The sequence below is a fragment of the Myotis brandtii genome, unplaced genomic scaffold (genome assembly GCF_000412655.1).
Source record: "Myotis brandtii unplaced genomic scaffold, ASM41265v1 scaffold215, whole genome shotgun sequence".
Lineage (NCBI taxonomy): Eukaryota > Metazoa > Chordata > Mammalia > Chiroptera > Vespertilionidae > Myotis > Myotis brandtii.
In genome coordinates, this window is record NW_005358043.1 from 4,280,190 (window position 1) to 4,301,993 (window position 21,804).

The 21,804-nt window shown below is 37.1% G+C and overlaps 1 protein-coding gene across 2 annotated transcripts in view; it reads right to left on the reverse strand.

The window, feature by feature from the left end:
* The window catches only part of MLLT10 (myeloid/lymphoid or mixed-lineage leukemia; translocated to, 10), a 224,038-nt gene extending 204,177 nt beyond the window's left edge, over positions 1-19,861 (reverse strand). Inside the window, exon 1 of one of the 2 annotated variants that reach the window (XM_014539374.1) lies at positions 19,771-19,861. The gene's annotated coding sequence lies outside the window, so the exon portion shown is untranslated. The remainder of the gene's footprint in view (positions 1-19,770) is intronic. The other variant, XM_014539373.1, reaches the window with a different exon arrangement.
* Between the last annotated feature and the right edge of the window lie 1,943 nt (positions 19,862-21,804).

A 21,804-nucleotide genomic window follows, 5' to 3' on the forward strand; every position in this document is an offset into this window, starting at 1 on the left:
GAAAAAAAATCACTTCTACTGTCATGGTAAACAACCTGCTTCCCTATTTATAATGGTCTGGCCCTCTAGCAACTTCAGTGCAAAATTATAGCTAATTTGCCTACAAACGTCAGGTGGTCATAATAATCTGGCCACTCAGTGTATATAAAAGCCTAAGGCTAAGCGACCATCACAACCGAACGGAGGACCGAACAGGCTGCATGGGGCAACCAGGCCAGCAGGGGGTTAGTGAGGGACGACCAAACGACTGAACAGCAGGCTGCAAAGATGGCGGCACCCACAGCCAATAAGGAGGGAATATGCTAATTGACTGTCACGCCCTCAAAGATGGCAGCGCCCACAGCCACAAGATCGCCAGCAGGAAGGGCAGTTAGGGGCGACCAGGCCAGCAGGGGAGGGCAGTTGGGGGGGACCAGCCCTGCAGGGAACGGCAGTTGGGGGCAACCGGGCCAGCAGAGGAGGGCAGTTGGGGGTGATCGGGCTGGCAGGGGAGCAGTTAGGCATTGATCAGGCTGGCAGGGGAGTGGTTAGGGGGTGATCAGGCCTGGCAGGCAGAAGCAGTTAGGGGCAATCAGGCAGGTAGGCAGGCGAGAGGTTGGGAGCCAGCAGTCCCAGATTGTGAGAGGGATGTCCCAGATTGGAGAGGGTGCAGGCTGGGCTGAGGGACAACCCACTCCCCGCCTGGTGCATGAATTTCGTGCACCAGGCCTCTAGTAGGATGTAATGTGAAATAAGCCAGACAGAAAGACAAACATCATATAATTTCACTTTGATGTAGAATCTAAAAAACAATATAAACAAACAAAGCAAACTCATAGATATGGAGAACAAACTGATGGTTGCCAGATGGGGATGAAGGGATAGGCAAAAAAATAAAGAGGATTAAGTATAAACTGCCAATTATTAAATTAGTCATGGGGTGTAAAGTACACAATAGGGAACGTATACAGTCATTGGTATTGTAATAACTATATCTGGTGTCAAATGGGTACTAGACTTATGAAGGTGATCACTTCATAAGGCATATAAATGTCTAATTACTATGTTGTACATCGGAAACTAATATAATACTGTATGTAACTATATCTTTAAAAATTTTTTTTATTTCTGGATATAGGCATTGGTGATGGTTATACATCATTGTGAATTTACTTAATGCCACTGAACTGCACATTCAAAAATGGTTAAAATGCATATATGCATCATTGTGTATATTTTATGTTGTGTATATTTTACCAGAATTAAAACATGAGCCCTAACCGGTTTGGCTCAGTGGATAGAGCGTTGGCCTGCGGACTGAAGGGTCCCAGGTTCGATTCCGGTCAAGGGCATGTACCTTGGTTGCAAGCACATCCCCAGTAAGAGGTGTGCAGGAGGCGGCTGATCGATGTTTCTCTCTCATCAATGTTTCTAACTCTCTATCCCTCTCCCTTCCTCTCTGTAAAAAATCAATAAAATATATTTAAAAATAAAAATAAAAACCTAGTAATTGGAGATTACCATATTCATAGATTGAAAGATTCAAACTGTAAAAAGTCTCAAATTGAATGCAAAGCCAATTAATACACTAAAAGGATTTTTTTTTTGCAGAATATGATTCTAAATGGTTATCAAATGCAAAGAGCAATAGGAAAGATATTTTTTAAAAAGAGGGAAGGACTAATTTTACATGGTATCTCATGTCCAGAATTATAACATAAGCTAGAATAATTTTAAAACTGTGGTATTGCCCTGGCTGATGTGGGTCAGTTGGTTGGGCATAGTCTATGCCAGTGATGGCGAACCTTTTGAGCTCGGTGTGTCAGCATTTTGAAAAACCCTAACTTAACTCTGGTGCCGTGTCACATATAGAAATTTTTTGATATCTGCAACCATAGTAAAACAAAGACTTATATTTTTTATATTTATTTTATATACTTAAAATGCCATTTAACAAAGAAAAATCAACCAAAAAAATGAGTTCTCGTGTCACCTCTGACACGCGTGTCATAGGTTCGCCATCACTGGTCTATGCACTGAAAGGTCACCAGTTTGATTCCCAGTTCAGGGCACATGCCCACGTTGTGGGCTTGATACCCAGTAAGGGTGCATAAGAGAGGCAGCCAATCCATATTTCTCTCTCACATTGATATTTCTCTCTCTCCCTCTCCCTTCTCTCTCTAAAAATCAATAAACATATTTTTTAACATTTTTTTAAAAAACGTGATATTGGCACAAAGACACATCAAAAGAACAGAACGTCCAAAAACAAATCGATACACATATGAACTGCTGGTTTGTGACATAGTACCACTGTACAGCAGAAAAGGAAAAGAATTGTGTTAAAACAACTGGATATTTAGTATAACATGTAACACATATAATATGTATAAAATATATAAATATGGAAAATAAATACATGTTTTCTCCCTATTTTACTCTATGCACAAAATCAAGTCCACATTGGGTGGTTACAGACCTAAATGTAAAAAAATAGGGGAGAATAATCCTTTTAGAAGATTATATAGGAGCCCTGGCTGGGTAGCTCATTTTGATATTCAATGCCCGATCAAGGCACATACAAGAATCAACCAATGGCCCAGCTGGTGTGGCTCAGTGGGTTGAGCATTATCCCATGGACCAAGAGGTCCCAGGTTCGATTTCCCAGTCAGGGCATATGCCCAGGTTGTAGGTTTGATGTGTCTCTCTCATCAAGATGTTTCTATCTCTTTCTCCTCTCCCTTCCTCTCTATCTAAAAATCAATAAAAACATATTTTAAAAAAGAACCAACCAATGAATGTATCAATAAGCGGAACAAGAAATCGATGTTCCTCTCAAAAAAAATAATTTAAAAATTTTACAAAGTATTATATAGGAGAATAATTTCATGATCCAAAGTTTGGAAAAACATTTGTTTTAATAGATCACATGAAGCACTCACTAACCATGAAAGAAAAAAAAAAAAACTGAAAATTTTGGCAATGAAATTAAGAACTCTTCATTAAGAGTTTTAAAAAATGAACCACTGCCCTAACCGGTTTGGCTCAGTGGATAGAGCATCGGCCTGCGGACTGAGGGGTCCCAGGTTCGATTCCGGTCAAGGGCATGTACCTTGGTTGCAGGCACATCCCCAGTAGGAGGTGTGCAAGAGGCAGCTGATCGATGTTTCTAAGTCTCTATTCCTCTCTCTTCCTCTCTGTAAAAAATCAATAAAATATAGTAAGAAAAAAAATACGTTTAAAAAATGAACCACTAACATAGAAAAGCCATCTCCAAGTCATAAGTGAAAAAATCCAAATGGCCTATAAATATGTGAAAAGAAGCTCACCATGTTTAGTAATCAGGGAATTGCAAAGTAAAAACAATGACATACCACCACACAACTACCAAAATCACTAAAGTTAAAAAGATTGACATACTAAGCACTGGATAAGGATGCAGAGCAGAGAAGCCATTCATTGGTGGGAAAGTAGAGTAACCATTTCTGAAAATGGATTGGCCTTCCTGACAACCTAGCAACTCCACTTCTAAATGTATACCCCAGAGCAATGATTTTCAATCAGTGTGCCACAAGAATATTTAAAACATGCAATATCTAATTATTTAATCAGAGGCACTCTTTTCCCTTAGATTGAAAATATGCCTTATATTGCAATCCTGTATACATACACAGGATACTGGAAATACACTGAGTTTTTTCCTGTCCTACTTCATTTTTTAATACTGGTTAGTCCCCACTAAATCGATTTTATGATCCTTTTTGGAGCTTACTTACCTATTTGAAGAGTAGTGAGCTAGAGAAATTCTTGAGCATGTACAAGAATATTCAAAACAGTAATTGTTCATAATTACAAAACACTGACAAAAATCAACATGTCCATCAACAGCAGCCTGGATAGTGGTGTAATTTACATGTAGAAATATCATACAATAATGAAAATGAATCAACTATAGCTACATGCATTAAATAAATGAATCTCAACAGTATACTATGAATCAGAAAAAATAGAACATTATTCCATTTACATAAAATTCAAAACAGCCACAACTCAATTACACACTGTTTAGAAATAAAACAAGAGAACAAAGAACAATTAATACAAATATCAGGAACGTGTTTCCTTTGTCAAACGGGAATGCAATCAGGGAGAAGCACAACAGGGGTCAAAGGTATGAACAATGCTCTACTTATTAAGCTTGGTAAGTACCGTGTATGTGAATATTCATTTTATTATTATTTTTTTAAATATATTTTTATTGATTTTTTTATAGCGAGGAAGGAAGAGAGATAGAGAGTTAGAAACATCGATGAGAGAGAAACATCGATCAGCTGCCTCCTGCACACCTCCTACTGGGGATGTGCCTGCAACCAAGGTACATGCCCTTGACCGGAATCGAACCTGGGACCTTTCAGTCTGCAGGCCGATGCTCTATCCACTGAGCCAAACCGGCTACGGCTCATTTTATTATTTTAACTGTCCACATAGTGGGTGTACCCTCTTTTCTTGGAATCATGTATCTTACAATTAAAGACAAGAAAATCCTACACATACACACACACACACACACACACAAGTAAAGTAAATTAAATTAAATGCACAAGGTTGGCCCAAAGAAATTAGGAGTCTTTGGAAAAGAGTAAAATATTAATCCTTCCATAGCTTATAATATATGGCTACTTGCTCAAATAACAAAAGAAACATGCTTTGACATATATATGATCCATAAATCAAAGAAGACCAAAGGATGGAATGTGTTTGGAAGAGAAAGCTCAGAGCTTCTCCCAAAAAATCAGTTAGCAAAAGCAGTTAAACATCCATAAATATTAATCATGTGTTACCCAATAAGATGTAAAAAACTTCTAGAAAATCTAAGTAAAATGAAACTTTCCTGAACTGAGATACAACTCATCAAAATATTTCCATCCTTTAAAGCAGTGGTTCTCAATCTTCTGGCCCTTTAAATAGTTCCTCATGTTGTGACCCAACCATAAAATTATTTTTGTTGCTACTGTTATGAATTGTAATGTAAATATCTGATATGCAGGATGGTCTTAGGCGACCCCTGTGAAAGGGTCATTCGACCACCAAAGGGGTGGCGACCCACAGGTTGAGAACTGCTGCTTTAAAGATATAGAGAATAGCCCATTTTCCACCAAAAGAGGGGACTTATGTAATATTTTCAACAACAAAGAATTATTTTTTTTAAAAAGAAAAAATGCCCAGCTTGCTTGGCTCAGGGGTTGAGCATCAACTATGAACCGAGAGGTCACATGCCCAGGTTGCAGGCTCGATCCCCAGTAGGGGGTGTGTAGGAGACAACCGACCTATGATTCTCTCTCATCATTGATGTTTCTGTCTCTCTCCCTCTCCCCCTCTCTCTCCTCTAAAAATCAATAAAAATATTTAATAAATAAATAAAATTTAAAAAGAGAAAAAATATTATAAAGACAAACAGAATAAAATAAGAACCAGGGGTTTGAAACATACACATACAATGGCAGAAACTAATAAACCTCCAAAAAGATCCAACCATGAAGGAATACAGTAAACCCTCAATTTTGCAGACCTCAATAGACTTTAGATTTACAAATATTCTTGTTCTGTAGGTCATAAGTGAAAATTAACGCCCTATTAATTTTAAAATGCTTTTAACCAAGATTTGCTTATAATTAAAATTAACAGGTTATTTTTTAAACATATTTTAGTAAATAAGCCTTATGTTGGAAAAACACTAGTAATTTCATCAACATAAAAATTACAAAAATCACTTGTAAATAATGTTCAGGGAATGATTAGCACATGACCATACAGCATTTCTAGTGGTAACTGGTGGAGTGACTTTCTGCAGCAGTTCCAGCCATGCCCCACCCATGTGTATTTGTTTACTCTCGGTGACAGGTGATTGCATGCATTTACTAGCCATATTCGGTATAAATTTAAAATTACTATAGTAATGAAATTAAACTTTCATACATACTTAACTTTTTATCATACAAACATGTCTACATAAGTAAAAACAGGTAAACTAATTTGTCAATTTTTTAGCATACATATTCAGAAAAACCTATCTTATTATATAATGGACTTTCGGCTTTTAACGGACATCCCCCTCGCCCAAATTAGTCCATTATAGTGAGATTTTTTTAAATATTTTTATTGATTTCAGAGAGGAAGGGAGAGGGAGAGGGATAGAAACATCAATGATGAGAGGGAATCATTGATTGGCTGCCTCCTCTACAACCCCAACTGGAGATAGAGCTCACCAACCAGGTATGTGCCCTGACTGGGAATCGAACCTTGACCTCCTGGTTCATAGGTCACTGCTCAACCACTGAGCCACGCCAGTCGGGCTACATTGAGATTTTACTATAATATCCTTAGAGCTGATATATTTCCTATTTCCACCACATTGATGCTATTTTCATTTTTCCCCTAATCTAAAATATCAAGACAAAGATAGTCACATACACATATGTCTTAACACTTCTGGTTACTTGCTTGAACATTATAGCATAGCACTTAAGAGTATCATCTCTGGAGAACAGCATGTAAAAAATCTTTTGGGGTTCTTAGTCTACTCAGAGTTATATAGAAGATAGAGCAGGAAAAGTGAAAACAGGAGCAGTAGGGACGAGGTACTGGGAATAGAAAAATTTACGTCACATTAGAGCAGCTTTAGTTTCTATTGGCTCTAGAGTAATACCACCATAAATTTCTAACCCTAATGAGTAACTACAGAACTAGAATTTTTAGTGTTGGGGGTGAGGGTGGGAAGTGTTTACCCAGCTATATACTATGCAGAAATTAAATGTGTAAGTGGACATAACATACTTTTAGTGAAAATACCATGGACCAGAAAAAAAATCTTCCCTGAACTAAGTTAAGAGACAGTCTAGGAAATTTAGAAACAATAATCATATTTGCTTTGTAGAAGAAAATTTTAAAACAGAAAAGATAAGGGAGTTCACTATAAGTATGTGTAATATGCTATCTTTTTGTAAAAAAGAAAAACAAAAGTCTATATATGTATAAGCATGTACATACATAGAGAAGCCAGTAAAATAAATAAAAATCAAATTACAATGGGAAATTTGGAAACAAAACTGGGGAAATAAGAGAGGTTTAGGAGGAAGAACTTCCACTGTGTATTTTTATATTTTTGAACTGTATCATATCATCTTATCAAAAATTAAATAATTTAAACTGCTGCAATAATCTAGACCCAAAAAAAAAAAAAAAGAGAAGTAGAGAAGTTAAATTTAAGACGCCTATGATACCTAAATAGATAACCAGGAGGCAACTGCAAATATGGATCTACAGACTAGAAAAAAGTTGTTCAGGTGATACTGATGCCTACAGGTATCCATAAGCATGCCTAAGTTTACCTCAAGTGAAGTAATCAAATAAACAGGCCAGAAAAGCAATCATTAAGTTCAGCTTTAAAGAAGCAAAGAATACCAAATGGGAATCCAAAAAAGTAATATTTAAAGATATCAGAGAAGAAAGCAGCTTCCCAGAAATCATGAGGAGTGTGTCTTGCAAGAAAGGTCAACTGACCAGTTTTAAATACTGAAAGTAGATCAAGTAGAATAAAAACTGAAAAGAAAATTTTAGACATAGCCATTTAAAGTTAACAAAATCAATAGAATGGTGGACTTAAGAGACAAATATAATGGTTTGAAGGGTGAATGAACAGGAAGGCGTTTGTGATTATTTTATGAAAATTCATTACATTAGTTTTTTTTAGAAAAGGATTTGAGGCAGCCTACATATAAGGGACCTATATTATAATAATAAAAAATAGAAAAATGAACTTTGAAAGCCAATATGAGGACAGCCCCTGATTTAGGGAAACTCTCTTACCCCTGACTCCAACTATGTAGATCTAGTGAGGGTTGTCATTCATAGTACCCTCCCCACTCCAGCCACAGGGATGTTGAGTACATGATCCAAGACAGGCCAATCAGAGTCCTTCCCAGGATTCTTCAAGAGAGCCCCTTCTTCTGGTTGAAGGGGCTAGGAAGATGAGAGCCAAGAGCTGCCAGCAGTCATTGTTCCCGCCTCATGAAGTAGAGAGTCTGTAGTATGAGAGAATGAAATCAACACGCAGAGAAACAGAGATAAGAGGTGAAGTTCTACACCCCACAGGAGGAAGATGAGGAGGGAACAACTATACTAATAATCAGATAAATATAACTGATGTAGCTAAAGACCTGATTTGGTTCTAAGCTGCCTGGTAGCCAAAACAAAAAGAAAAACAGAATGTGTGTCACAGAGCTATCAAAAAGGAGGAAATATACCAGATCCTCACGGGAGACAATTTTCTTTATGCTAAATTATTAAAAGAATTTCTTGTACATCGATCTTTATATAATGCTCACTGAAAGATAAAACAGTGTCCATGATGAAAGCGTTTAGCAATTGCAGACTTCATATGCTATTGTTTAAAATGAAAACTAAGCCTGGCCAGCATGGCTCAATGGTTGAACAACAACCTATGAACCAGATCACAGTTTGATTCTTGGTCAGGGCACATGCCGGGGTTTCAGGCTCGATCTCCAGTGTGGGACCTGCAGGAGGCAGCCATCAATGATTCTCTCTCATCACTGATGTCTGTCTGTCTCTCTCTCTCTCTCTCCCCCTCTCTCTCTCCCCCCCCCCCATCTCCCTTCCTCTCTGAAATCTATAAAAATCTATTTTAAAAATAAAATAAAATGAAAACTAAATTATATCTCAATCATTAAGCACAACTAAGGTTAGACTATAAAAAGAAGTTGGAGAAGCAAAGATAACAAATGGTGTTATTCTTCTAGGAAGTTTGCTAGTGAAAAGAGGAAAGACAGAAAGGTGAAAAACGTGAAGGGAAAGTAGAATCCATAGAAAGATTCAAAAATGTTTGTGAGCTGACTGGGGAAAAAGTAAAAATGACAGACCAAAAAATAAAACAAGACCCTGGGAGAAATGGGAAAAGATAATATCACAAGCTACAGGTATTTAATTCTACTTAAAAACTACCTTCTCTCCTTCCTAATATCCCACTAAATCATATAAAAAGGGCATAAAGCCACACAGACAAAAAGAACAAAAGGGAAGACAACAACTATAAAGTTTTGCAAGCTATGAAAGAGACAAGTATAATATGACTTAACAGATCAGAAAAGGTTGCTGCAATAAGACAAGCCCAAAGGCAATGTATCTTGGACCACATAGCACCAGAAACTGGAAGAATTTTAGGCACCAGGCATCCGGGGACGGGGAGTTGTACAAGCGCAGTGGTGGTGTATGTACCTGGGAGGGATGGGTTCAGGTAAGGCTAAAAACAGAAAGAAATGGGTATAAACTGAAAAAATATCACACACCTCCCTCCCAATCTCCTACACTACACATTACCTGTCTCTCCCCGACACTAGAAAACTGCAAAAAGAGTAAAGGAGGAAATCTAGAGTTGGAGACACCAGGCACAGCTAAGGAAAGGGATATCATACTGAAAAAGGAAGTAACTGAGAATCTAATTCTAAATAGTGAAAGTCCAGCAACCACCTGACTCAAAAAATATTGGTAACTAAGTTGGTCAATCCTAAATGGATGATTTTCCTCCAAATAAACTAACCCAGTTGGTGGTCTCCTAATAGAAGAACCCAGCTAAATCACCTTTAATGAAGCTAACCAGCCAACAATCCCTGCCCATACAGAGCTTCCAATCCACTCATTATGAATTTGATGGCTAAGAGTGACCAGATTTTTAAGCAAAGTCTTTAACAAGACAGGCCAAAACAAATAGTGTAAAGAAACTAATGAAAAAAAAAAAAAAAAGAAAGAAAGAAACTAATGAAAAGAGCCCCAGGAGCCCTGACCGGTTTGGCTCACTGGATAGAGCGTTGGCCTGGGGACTGAAGGGTCCCAGGTTCAATTCCGGTCAAGGGCATGTACCTCAGTTGCAGGCACATCCCCAGTGGGGGGTGTGCAGGAGGCAGCTGATCGATGCTTCTCTCTCATCGATGTTTCTGACTCTCTATCCCTCTCCCTTCCTCTCTGTAAAAAATCAATAAAATATATTTTAAAAAAATAAAATAAAATCAATAAAAACATGTAAGTATCAGAAATAAGGTAGATAAGGAAAAAATATTAAATCCAGAGAGAACAATCACATATAAAAGATTAGAAATCAGAACCTCGTGGGACTTAACAAAAATACTGAAACCTAAAAACCAGTGGAGAAATATCTTCAAAATTCTGAAGGAAAATGATTACCAAATATTCTACTCAGCCACACTATCAATCAAGCAAGATGGTAAAACTACATGCAAGAATTTAAAAATTTCTTTCTCATACACCTTTTCCTATGAAGCTGCTAGAAGATTTACCAGCCAAAACAAAAAAATAAAACATTAAAGAAGAAATGGGAGAGTGAAGAGTTAGAAAACAGGGAATTCAAAATAAGCAAAAAGCAAAGAAACTCCCAAGATGATAGTGAAGAAAGTTCCAGGCCTAAAGAGAAACCAGCCCGGATGGGAGCAGGGGAGACGGTGCTTAGAGGAAGGTCTCCCAGTTTAAAAGGAAAGGAGGAAGAGGGAAAGGTAGAGGAGGGAAAGGTAGAGGAGGGGAAGGAGGGAGAAGAGGAAGGAGAGAAAAGATGTTGGCAGAGAAGGGAGAAGAACAAAAGAGAGGAGAGAGGAAGGGGAGAAGAGAGGAAGAAGACAGGAAGAGAAAAAGGAGGGAGAGGAGACGGTGAAGAGAGGTCGAGGAAAAGGAAAGGAGTAGGTAAAGAAAAGAAAATTTGAATTTATAGACTACCTGACTCATTAACCAAATGGAAAATTATATGAAGAAAGTATACTTTGCTTAAAAATTAACAAAACATTTAAATAGTTGGAATAATGTAATTATTATTTAGTATTATTGATTTAACCAAAATGTGTGATGCAGTAAAAGACAACATCTAAAAATGGTATGTCAAATATTGATGCTTAGACATTCATTTTAGAAATATAGAAGTAGCCCTAGTTAGACTGGGTCAGTGGATAGAGCGTTGGCCTGCAGACTGAAGGATCCTGGGTTCAATTCCGGTCAAGGGCACGTGTCTGGGTTGTGGGCTCGATCCCCAGTATGGGGCGTGCAGGAGGCAGCCAATCAATGGTTCTCTCTCATCATTGATGTTTCTAGCTCTCTCTCTCCCTTCCTCTCTGAAATCAATAAAAATATATTAAAAAATAAATATAGAAATACCAAAAGGTGTTGCCCCTGAAGAATGAGATGAGTATTCAAGAGTCAAGCAGTGAGGTACTATTTTGTGTGTAAAGAGAAGCTTTTGGTACTACCTGACTTTGACTAAGTGCATAACACTTTGATAAACATAAAATTAAGTCTAAACAACAAAAAAAGGAATAAATAGGTACCATATGCTGGGCAATGTATCTTACAAAGATACCATGTTTTCATTTCTCTTACTACTTATGTAGGAATGTTACAAAAGGATACAGCCAGGCTGGCATGGCTCAGTGGTTGAGCATCAACCAGGAGGTCATAGTTCAACCCCTGGTCAGGGCACATGCCCGGGTTGTGGGCTCGATCCCCAGTGTGGGGCGTGAGGGAGGCAGCCTATCGATGATTCCCTCTCATCACTGATGTTTCTGTCTCTCTCTCCCTCTCCCTTCCTCTCTGAAATCAATAATAGTATATTTTGGGGGGGAAAAGGATACAAACATGTATTAAACACTTCAGGTCAACTTAAGTTATGCTAGCCTTTTCTCACAGTGAAAGAAAGGAATCAAGAAGAGAGACAACAAAAACTGGCTACTTGCTATTTTATCTATGGTGGTAAGCACTAATCTCTTAACTTTTTAAAATCTCCTTTTTCAAAAAACACCCTGGCTGTTTAACCTCAACAAAAACAATAGGATGAAGGAAATCAGACCATAAGTTATATGACTATCTCAACTTTTGACTTTTCTCTTCTTGCTGCCTCTGAGTCTTAATTTCCCAAAGAAAAAAATTTCTAGAAAACACTGGATTGCAAAAGAGTGGGGTCAACATTCACTCAAAGATCGTACATATTTATTGATGCCATACTCATCAGTGAGTTGTTATATTCATTCTGGGAAATCTCCATAATTTTCAACTTGCAAACTTTTTAAGATCTTTCTGCATTTTACATGTGTGTGACTTCAGTGGTGTTATCGATGTTTTTGTAAATATTTACTATGTATTTCTACTTAGCTTAATTCCAACAATTTTGTACTTCAATGAAACAGTCTAAACATTGCAAAACATAAATAAATAAATAAATAAATAAAACCTCTTTCAAAGCTATAGGAATTTAGGATAGTATACTGAATATTTTAAAAGCAAATATTAGATATGACTCAGCATTAAGAAAGAATGTTAGCAAATGTTTAACTTTGAAGGCATTTCTATTTAAAGTATAAGGGCTAAAAAACTTGTACAGAAATAAAGTTACATATAATTTTTTTATTTAAAGTACAACTAGTGACACCCCACCCTGGCTTCTTGCACTCAAAAGTCAAAGAAAAATAAATTTGAAAACAATTTTTAAATTTGTAGATAATGGTAAATCTCCAGGTGACAGAAATAAAAAAGAACTTAAAGAATGAACATTAGTTGAAACTGAAGTAGTCAATGATGATAGAACAGCGGTTCTCAACCTGTGGGTCGCGACCCCTTTGGGGGTCGAACGACCCTTTCACAGGGGTCGCCTAAGACCATTGGAAAACACATATATAATTACATATTGTTTCTGTGATTAATCACTATGCTTTAATTATGTTCAATTTGTAACAATGAAATTGGGGGTCACCACAACATGAGGAACTGTATTAAAGGGTCGCGGCATTAGGAAGGTTGAGAACCACTGCCCTAGAAGTTGGGGTTGACTATGGCACCAGCATAAACCCTAAATGTGCAGAAGCTCTAACTGGCCTCTCTGCATAAGGACAGGAACTAGGTTAAGGGCCTACTCCCACCACTAAAGGGGAAGCTGTACTAGAAAAACATGGCCTGGATCGCTAAGACTAGAGAAGCTGCACTATAGTGAGATGCCTGTTCTAAACTTAAGTAGAGGAGTCACCCTAGAAAAACAGGAAACTCAAGCCTAGGCTAAGAGAGTGAGTTCTCTGATTTTATTGAGTTCACCAATGGGCCCATATTTTAAAGTCTCTCTAACAATTAAGAGCCAGCAAAATTAAGTATATATTGTTGAGTGGAGTTTCCAGGAAAACTTTTTTAAGAGGATAACTTGGCTGGAAGAAGAACCACTTTTAACCTTACCCTCCCCCTTCTCTCTGCCACGAACTTCATTCTGCAGTTACAATAACTATAGTTCCAGCTGCCATGCTATAATTGTGAGACAATCCTGAAAACAAAAACCATGTGCTAAGGTTGGTTGGTACATTAGGAAGACAAAAACATCTGATCCCTAGTGACTTCACGGAGTTGTCATAAAAGGTTTAAAATGCCTTTCTGAACTCCTTTTCAAAAAAAGAATTTGTAAATTCGTATTTTGTAGAAGTCACTATAATCTGGTCTTTACTAACAGCAAAAGGCAATTCTTAACAGTTACAGAGCAAATACAAACACTCCCACAGTAACAGCTTTACAAATTCAGGTTAGAGAAAGAGGAATCCTAAGACAAAAAAATCCTAAAGATTAGCTCACAGTAAAAAATTACATAGTATATGAAGAAATCTACCACCTGAACTAACAAAGCAAAAGAAAAACTTCCAAAATCTCTGAGGAGTTTTAAAATAAGTAGGTTTTCTGGCCCTGACCAGGTAGCTCATTTGGTTAGAGCATCATCCCCATATGCCAAGGTTGAGGGCTGAATTCCTGGTCAGGTCACAAATCAATGTTTCTCTTCCTCTCTCTCTCTCTCCCTCTCTCTTTCTCTCTCTCTCCCCCACCCTATCCTTCCTCTCTCTCTAAAATTAATTTTAAAAAGGTTTTAAATGTTCAAATAAATAAAGGAAAGCATATAGCCCTTAAAGTAATAATAGCAAGATACTATTAAAAAAACAAGCAGTTGCCCTAACCGGTTTGGCTCAGTGGATAGAGCATCAGCCTGTGGACTCAAGGGTCCCAGGTTCGATTCCAGTCAAGGGCATGTACCTTGGTTGCGGGCACATCCCCAGTGGGGAGTGTGCAGGAGGCGGCTGATCGATGCTTCTCTCTCATCGATGTTTCTAACTCTCTATCCCTCTCCCTTCCTCGCTGTAAAAAAATCAATAAAATATATTTAAAAAAAAAAAAAAAAGCAGTTGCCCAGCCAGTGTGGCTCAGTGGTTGAGTGTCAACCCATGCACCAAGAGATCCCGGATTCAATTCCTGGTCAGGGCACATGCTCAGGGTTGCGGGTTTCGGGCTCAATCCCAAGTGGGGGGCATGCAGGAAGCAGCGATCAATGTTTCTCTCACATCGATGTTTCTATCCTTCTCCCTTCCTCTCTCTAAAAATCAATAAAAACGAATTTTTTTTTAAAACTATACTGTGTTGTATATCTGAAAGTTTACTAACAGAGTAGCAAATCTTAAAAGTTCTCATCAAAAGGAAAAAATATTTGCAAATGTGAGATGATTTATGAATGTTAACTTATTACAGTAGTCATTTTGATACAACATATTTAATATGCTGTACACGTTAAATTAATGTTATATGCCAATTATATCTCAGTAAAACTGGGAAGAAAAAATATATATAGAAGGGCCTAACAGACACTAAAGGATAATGGTGGACTCAGACTGAGGAGAGTACCGAAAGTACTTCAACTTAATCTTTTATTATTCCTTTTAAGTAGAAGGGAAGGTTTGAAGCAAATATGAATAAGTAACATCTGTTCATTCTGGGTGGGGAATACATATGTATTTATTTTATGTCCTATATTGCTCAGAATTATTTGTGATAATTAAATGTATATCAATATAATTTTACTGGAATTAAATATAATTAATATAGTTAAGTATATAATTTATATGGTTTTATAGATTTATAGTGATTTGCTTGCATTATATAGCTTCATTAAGCAAAAATTTTAAAATCCTATATAATAAAAGGCTAATATGCAAATTGTCCCCTCCACCAGGAGTTCAACCAGGAGTTCGATCAAGGGGCGGGGCCGGCCGGCCAACCACCTGCAGCCCCTCCCCCTGGCCCTGTCTGGCCTGATGGGGCAGGCTGGCAGGATCCCATCCATGCACGAATTCATGCACCGGGCCTCTGGTAAAATAATATAACCCTAGGTCAATCCCTAAAACCTTGACTTTTGATTCCATCTGGCAATTTCTCCCTAACAATGTAAGAAACAAGGAAGAACTATAATAAAGAGGCAGAGGAAAAAATTACTGTAGGAAAGAAATAGTCTTTCATTTAGCACTAGAATAGCAATATCTAATTAATGCAAATTCTTAACTGGCTTTTGGCCATTTTTTTTTTCATGATTCACTCTCAACTTGTTTTTGAAGTAGAATATTTAAAATATAAAATATCCTCACTGTATCTCATTGAAACGATATAAGTAGATAAAATTTCTAATATCTCTCTTCAGCCTGGTAATTAAGAACGACAAATACACATTAAATACAAAAATAGTCATCAGTATTTTAACCTCTCACTACTATGATAATGATCAGTAAGTAGTATAAGTCTAAAAAAATTTCTCAACAAAACATTCATACTTGCGGTGAATAAAGCAATTCAAGTGCTTTCACTAAATTATGAATGCCTATCTACAAAGAGCTTCCCTTAAAAATCAACCAAACTTTCCCCCAATCCTACTTTTATTTTCCTCTTTCCTAATTTTTTTAAAATTCAATCTAGCCCTAGCTGGTTTGGCTCAGTGGATAGAGCATCGGCCTGCAGACTGAAAGGTCCTGGGTTCGATTCCGGTCAAGGGCACATACCTCGGTTGCAGGTTCCCTGGCCCTGGTCAGGGTGTGTACAGGAGGCAATCGATGTGTCTCTCTCACATCCATGTTTCTTTCTGTCTCTCCCTCTCCCTCCCACTCCCTCTCTCTAAAAATCAATGAAAAAATATCCTCAGCTGAGGATTAACCAAAAAAAATTTCTTTCTGAAAAATAAAATTCAATCTAATCCTACAATCTCTAGTCTCTTCAATGCCCTATAACGAGCATTCTGCCCAAACCAGGGAACTATCACTGCTGTCTCAAGAACTTTTTTTAGTCCAGCACCCTTGGCAGCAATGTCACTATCAACTATTCTTTCCTGAAAAACCAATTGTTTGTCTGTGTTGCTACTATACCTGTAATTCTCCCTTCCTGAAGTTCATTATTCATCCTTGGTATCATGTTTTCTTAGTCTTCCACATGTGAGTATTCACCATAGTCCTGTCTTCACTTTTCCTTTTCTCCAGCAAAAAAATATCATTTGGTTCCCTGTCTTCCTTCTATGTAGCTCCAACTTTAACCTGACTCCATTATTTTAATCATAAATTTCCAATGAAAAATCCTAGCAGCATCAAAACCAACATGCCCAAAACTAAAATTCTCCTTACTCTTCAATTTTGTTCTCCCTCCTCTATTACTATCACTGTATTGCTATTAATGGTATCACCATTCCCGAATAATCAACCTTGACATTTCAAGGTCTTTGATTATTCCCTCTCCTTTACTCAATATCCATTTCTATCATTTCATCCTTCAAAATGCTCCCTTTCTTTTTACTCCCTCCCTTTCTACTCTCACAGTTTTATATTAATAGCATTCTAAGTCTTTCTGTTTCTAAATTCCCTTTCAAATCCATTCTATATACTACCAAACTACTTGTCTAAAAATACTGTTTCACTGTTCTGGATTTTTACTCTTCAATATCTGTCAAGGTACCACCAGCTCATAATTCCACTTTCTCTGAGAAGTGAGCTATCCCAAAACAACAGAGATCTCCCTGTGTCTGAACCACTCAACCATATTGTCTAGCCATGGCCAACTGATGATCTAGGTACCTCATCCAAGCCAAGCCAAAAGTTTTGTTTTCATTTTTTTCCCCAAAGGAACATGACATTCAGACTGAGATGTAGTCTCTTGATACAGGAGGTAGAAAGTATTAGGAGCTGAAGTATGCCCATCTTTCACATATAACATGATAGTTGAAAAATTAATCACAGCCCAGACTCCAACTAGATTATGTATTGCTCTTAAAACTATGTTGTCCTTATCCATAAAATGAGAATGAATAACCTCATAGATTTGATAGGTTGATTAAAGGAGAGAATTGGTATAGAACATTCAGCAAAGTATCTGACAGTAAACAGTCAGAAAAAGTTAACTATTGATTGCTGTAGAAAGCAGCAGAGAAAATCTGCAGAAAGAATAAAGCAGACACAGAGAAAACCAGAAATAAGATTAAGACTAATTCAATTCCCTTTCTAAGTCATGCATACATTTCCATGTTCTAGTTCTTAGCTCCTTTATCCTTAAAATAAAATGCTCTTTCTTCGCTTATTTTAGCTTGGAATAAGTTTTTGTTTCTTACAAAGGACCTAACTTTTACAACTGTACACTACAGAAATTTAAAGGAGGTTGTGTCTCTTCTTTAAAACCTTTAATTGCCCCCACATCATCTCATCAAATAAAGCTGAAATAAAATGCATCCTCCAGCCCTGGTCAGGTAGCTCAGTTGGTTAGAGCATCATCCAGATACACCAAAGTGGTGGGGTTGAACCCAGGTGGAACAGATCTCTCTCTTTTTCTCTCTTTCTCTCTCTCTCTCTCTCTCTCTCTCTCTCTCTCTCTCTCTCTCTCTCCCCTCCCCCTCTAAAATCAATAAATAACAAAATTTAAGGATTAAAAAAATGCATCCTCCAATATACTTTTTAGATAACTACTTTATTCACCCTAATATCTTGACCATGCCCTTAGAGCAGTGGTTCTCAACCTTCCTAATGCCGCGACCCTTTAATACAGTTCCTCATGTTGTGGTGACCCCCAATTTCATTGTTACAAATTGAACATAATTAAAGCATAGTGATTAATCACAAAAACAGTATGTAATTATATATGTGTTTTCCGATGGTCTTAGGCGACCCGTGAAAGGGTCGTTCGACCCCCAAAGGGGTCCCGACCCACAGGTTGAGAACCGCTGCCTTAGAGGCTAAAGGAATAAAAACAGGCAACAGGGGGCATTTAAGACAAATAATGTTGGCATTTTATCAATCCCATTCACAATACTTTTATCCTCCCTCTATTGATACCCACCTTTCCTATTTTCTAATCTTTCTCTGGCCCTGAATCTATTATAACACCGCTGGAAGAGCCTCACCTTAATTGTCAGTGTTTACTAATAAAGCATAACTTCCTTTGCTTGGTGACTCAAGAACCCCAAATCATAACATGCTACACAAAGAGGCAAAAAAGACATGAGTACACCTATGTATGCTACCACATCAAGTCTTAACATTTTTTATTGATTTCATCCTCCATTTGTTAATTCCCATTATGGTAACATTTGATCAATAGCTATAATTCTGCTACAGTGCATTTTCACACTCAAACAAAACATATCAACAGAATACTGCTCTGAATTTCACAAACCTACATAGGCTATTCAGCCATTTACTCAGGCTATAAAAATAAAAGATTCTGTTTTTACTATACATGTAGAGAAGTTGAAATGTTTCTTCCCTACCTTCTGTCAAATTCTCTAGTCAATACCAAAAGGAACTATAACATTTCAAATGATAATGCTTTTATATGATTAATGAATATTAAATCTATTTCTCCCTGATAGATCCAAAAGTTCAACTAGAAAAATGCTTTTGGCCATAAAGAATAAACATACCACCCAGGCAGCATGGCTCAGTTGAACATTGACCTAAGAACCAGGACGACAGGTTCAATTCCCAGTCAGGGCACATGCATGGGTTGCAGGCTTCATCCCCAGTAGGGGGCGTGCAGAAGGCAGCCAATCAATGATTCTCTCTCATCATGGATGTTTCTATCTCTCCCTCTTCCTTCCTCTCTGGAAGCAATAAAAAATATATTTAAAATAAATAAATAAACAAACATTACTCCCTCACTGTTACAGGTGGTTTACAAAAGTGTTCAGGACCTGCTGGCGTGGCTCGGTGGTTGAGCGTCAACTCATGAACCAGATGGTCATAGTTGAATTCCCAGTCAGGGCACATGCCCAGGGTTTCAGGTTGGATCCCCAGTCGAGAGTGTACAAGAGGCAGCCAATCAATGATTGCCTCTCATCATTGATGTTTCTATCTCTCTCTCCCTCTCTCTTCCTCTCTCTGAAATCAATAAAAACTTTTTTTTAAAGTGTTTAGAAAGAAGGTAGCCGCCAGCTAAGTAAAAAAGAAAGATCTTTTATGTTGTTTTGCCAAAGGGATTGAATGTCTGAAAATATTGAGCAAAGTTAAACTATACATGTGCAGACATAGCAAAAAGTATGAATCGCTAAATTCTTCATGTGTTTTTTATTCACTAAAAAGAACTTGACAGAATTATCAGTATAACTTATGTCCTACTGTCATTATATTCTAACTATGATTAGCCAATTTAACCTTCAAACCAGTAGTTAGGGCTAATAAACTAAAATACAACTTTATATATTATCTGCTCAAAGTATCCATCAACATATGCTTATGTTGTTCAATTTCTTTTTCAGGTTTTATAAAATTGGTTTAAAACTGTAAGTCAATGTTTGGCCCAAAATCAATATTTGAACAACAGACTGACAACCCTTCAAACTGAAACATGTACATAACATCCTAAGCTACTCAGTAAAGTATTTTAATGTTTTTGATAAACAGTCCTTACCACTCTGGCTGCTCTCTCCTGCGATTCACATTTCCTGCAAAACCATGGTCCAGTGGGTACTTGAACAATGCCATAGCAAGCTGTCGGGAAATAAAATGTTTTAAATTATGTTAAGAATAAAGAATTATGGAAAATCAAATACCCTTTCAAAGCCCTATTAAACTAATTACCTCTCAAACTATTAATGTAAACCTCCTGCTTTGTAGAAAATTAAAACATTTTATATCTATATTTAACACATATATTATCTTAGTTGAAATCATATGACATAATAAAAATGTTAAAATGCCAATTATGTTATTTCATTTAAGTATAAACATTACAATTTTAATTATTCTTTTATGATAGGAATATTAGGCAAAATTTAACACATGATTAGATTTTTATAGACTAACTCAGAAATTAATTCATTCCTATATCCTGCAGTTTAAGAAGCAATCATTTTAGATAAGTCTAATGAAAATATTTCCAAATCATCTTTCAAAATGAGCAACAGATACTGCAGAAAAGAAAATTAAATGTAAAAGTGAAATGAGCCCGGCCGGTGTGGCTCAGTAGTTCAGTGTCTCGATCCATGAACCAAGAGGTCATCAGTTTGATTCAGATCAGGACACATGACTGGGTTTCACTTTCTGGGCTCAATTCCCAGTAGGGGACGTGCAGGAGGCAGCCCATGGATGATGTTTCTCTCTCATCAATGTTTTTATCTCTCTATCTCTCACCTATCCTCTCTCTAAAAATCAATAAAAACACATTTGGAAAAAAAAAGTGAAATGCTTCCCAAATAGGCAAATCTATAGAGACAGTGGTTGCCTGGGGAGTTGAGTAGAAATGAGAGTACAAGGCTTCTTGTTAGGGTGGTGAAAATGTTCTAAAATTGTGGTAATGGATAAAAAACTTAGTGAATACACACAAAAAAAGTGAATTGTACACTTTACGTGGGTGAATTGTAAGGCATGTAAATCACATCTCAATAAAGCTGTTACTTATAAAAAGTGAACATTCCTAAATATATGTGAATGTTCCAATAAGTATGAATATATATCACATATCTAAGTCTAGTTGTTTTTTAAAAATTGTTTTTATAATATGTAATTAACTCAAAATTGAAATTTTCCTAAAAACACTAACATCTAATTGACATTCTCGAATGAGTGCACTCAAAGGAAACTTGAAAATATCTTAAATATTGGAAAGCACTTAAAGAATATAAAATCAGCACAAATTTTTAAATCTCCAAAATGTTCTATCAGCCAAGAAACACTACATGAGTGTCCAAAAACATATTTCAATTCAGAAGTACTGGAGAGAAGAAAATTAACTTTAAAAAAAAATTTAAGACTTAAATGAACATTTTCTATATTGAGATGAGATTACTTATCAAACCTGATAATTTATCATCCAATTCATAAGAAATACCTCCACCAATGCCAATAAATACTGGAATGCAAATACTATATACCAGTTTTCTAAGATCACAAAATTAGTATCTAGTTTCAACACATTTTCTACTCCTTAAGAAAGGAAGCTGTGCAACCTTGTTCTTTAAAGGAAAATGGGAATAACTGCATTCTCAGGTTAATTCACTACCTCCTAAGTCTCCCTTCCCAGTTCTAAGATTCCATTCTAAAGAATGCACTTTAGCCCCACTTATTCATCACTCAATGCCAGATTCAGAAATGGGAATGGGGCGCGTTGGTGAATAATGAGGAGTGTAAGAGCCACCAAAAAATTATCTAGGTTGCCTCACTTCCTTACCACATTCAAGGTCAATGTCCAGAAAACTGTCTTGCTAGTGTCCTAGGCTTTTTTTGAGTATCAACCAACCTCACTGAGTGGAAACACCCAGAAATAAACTACGATGCTCCCCAAATCACTGGTGGCACCACCTCCTCTTTTTCTCTTCAGTCACTGATGCTGAGGAAGTGGCCTGATTGGCCACGGAACACATCCAGCAGCCCAAGCCGGTGCAGCCAGGCACTCCTGCGGCAGCACCACTGCGGCGCGACCTCCGCCCTCCTCCCGCAGCGAGCT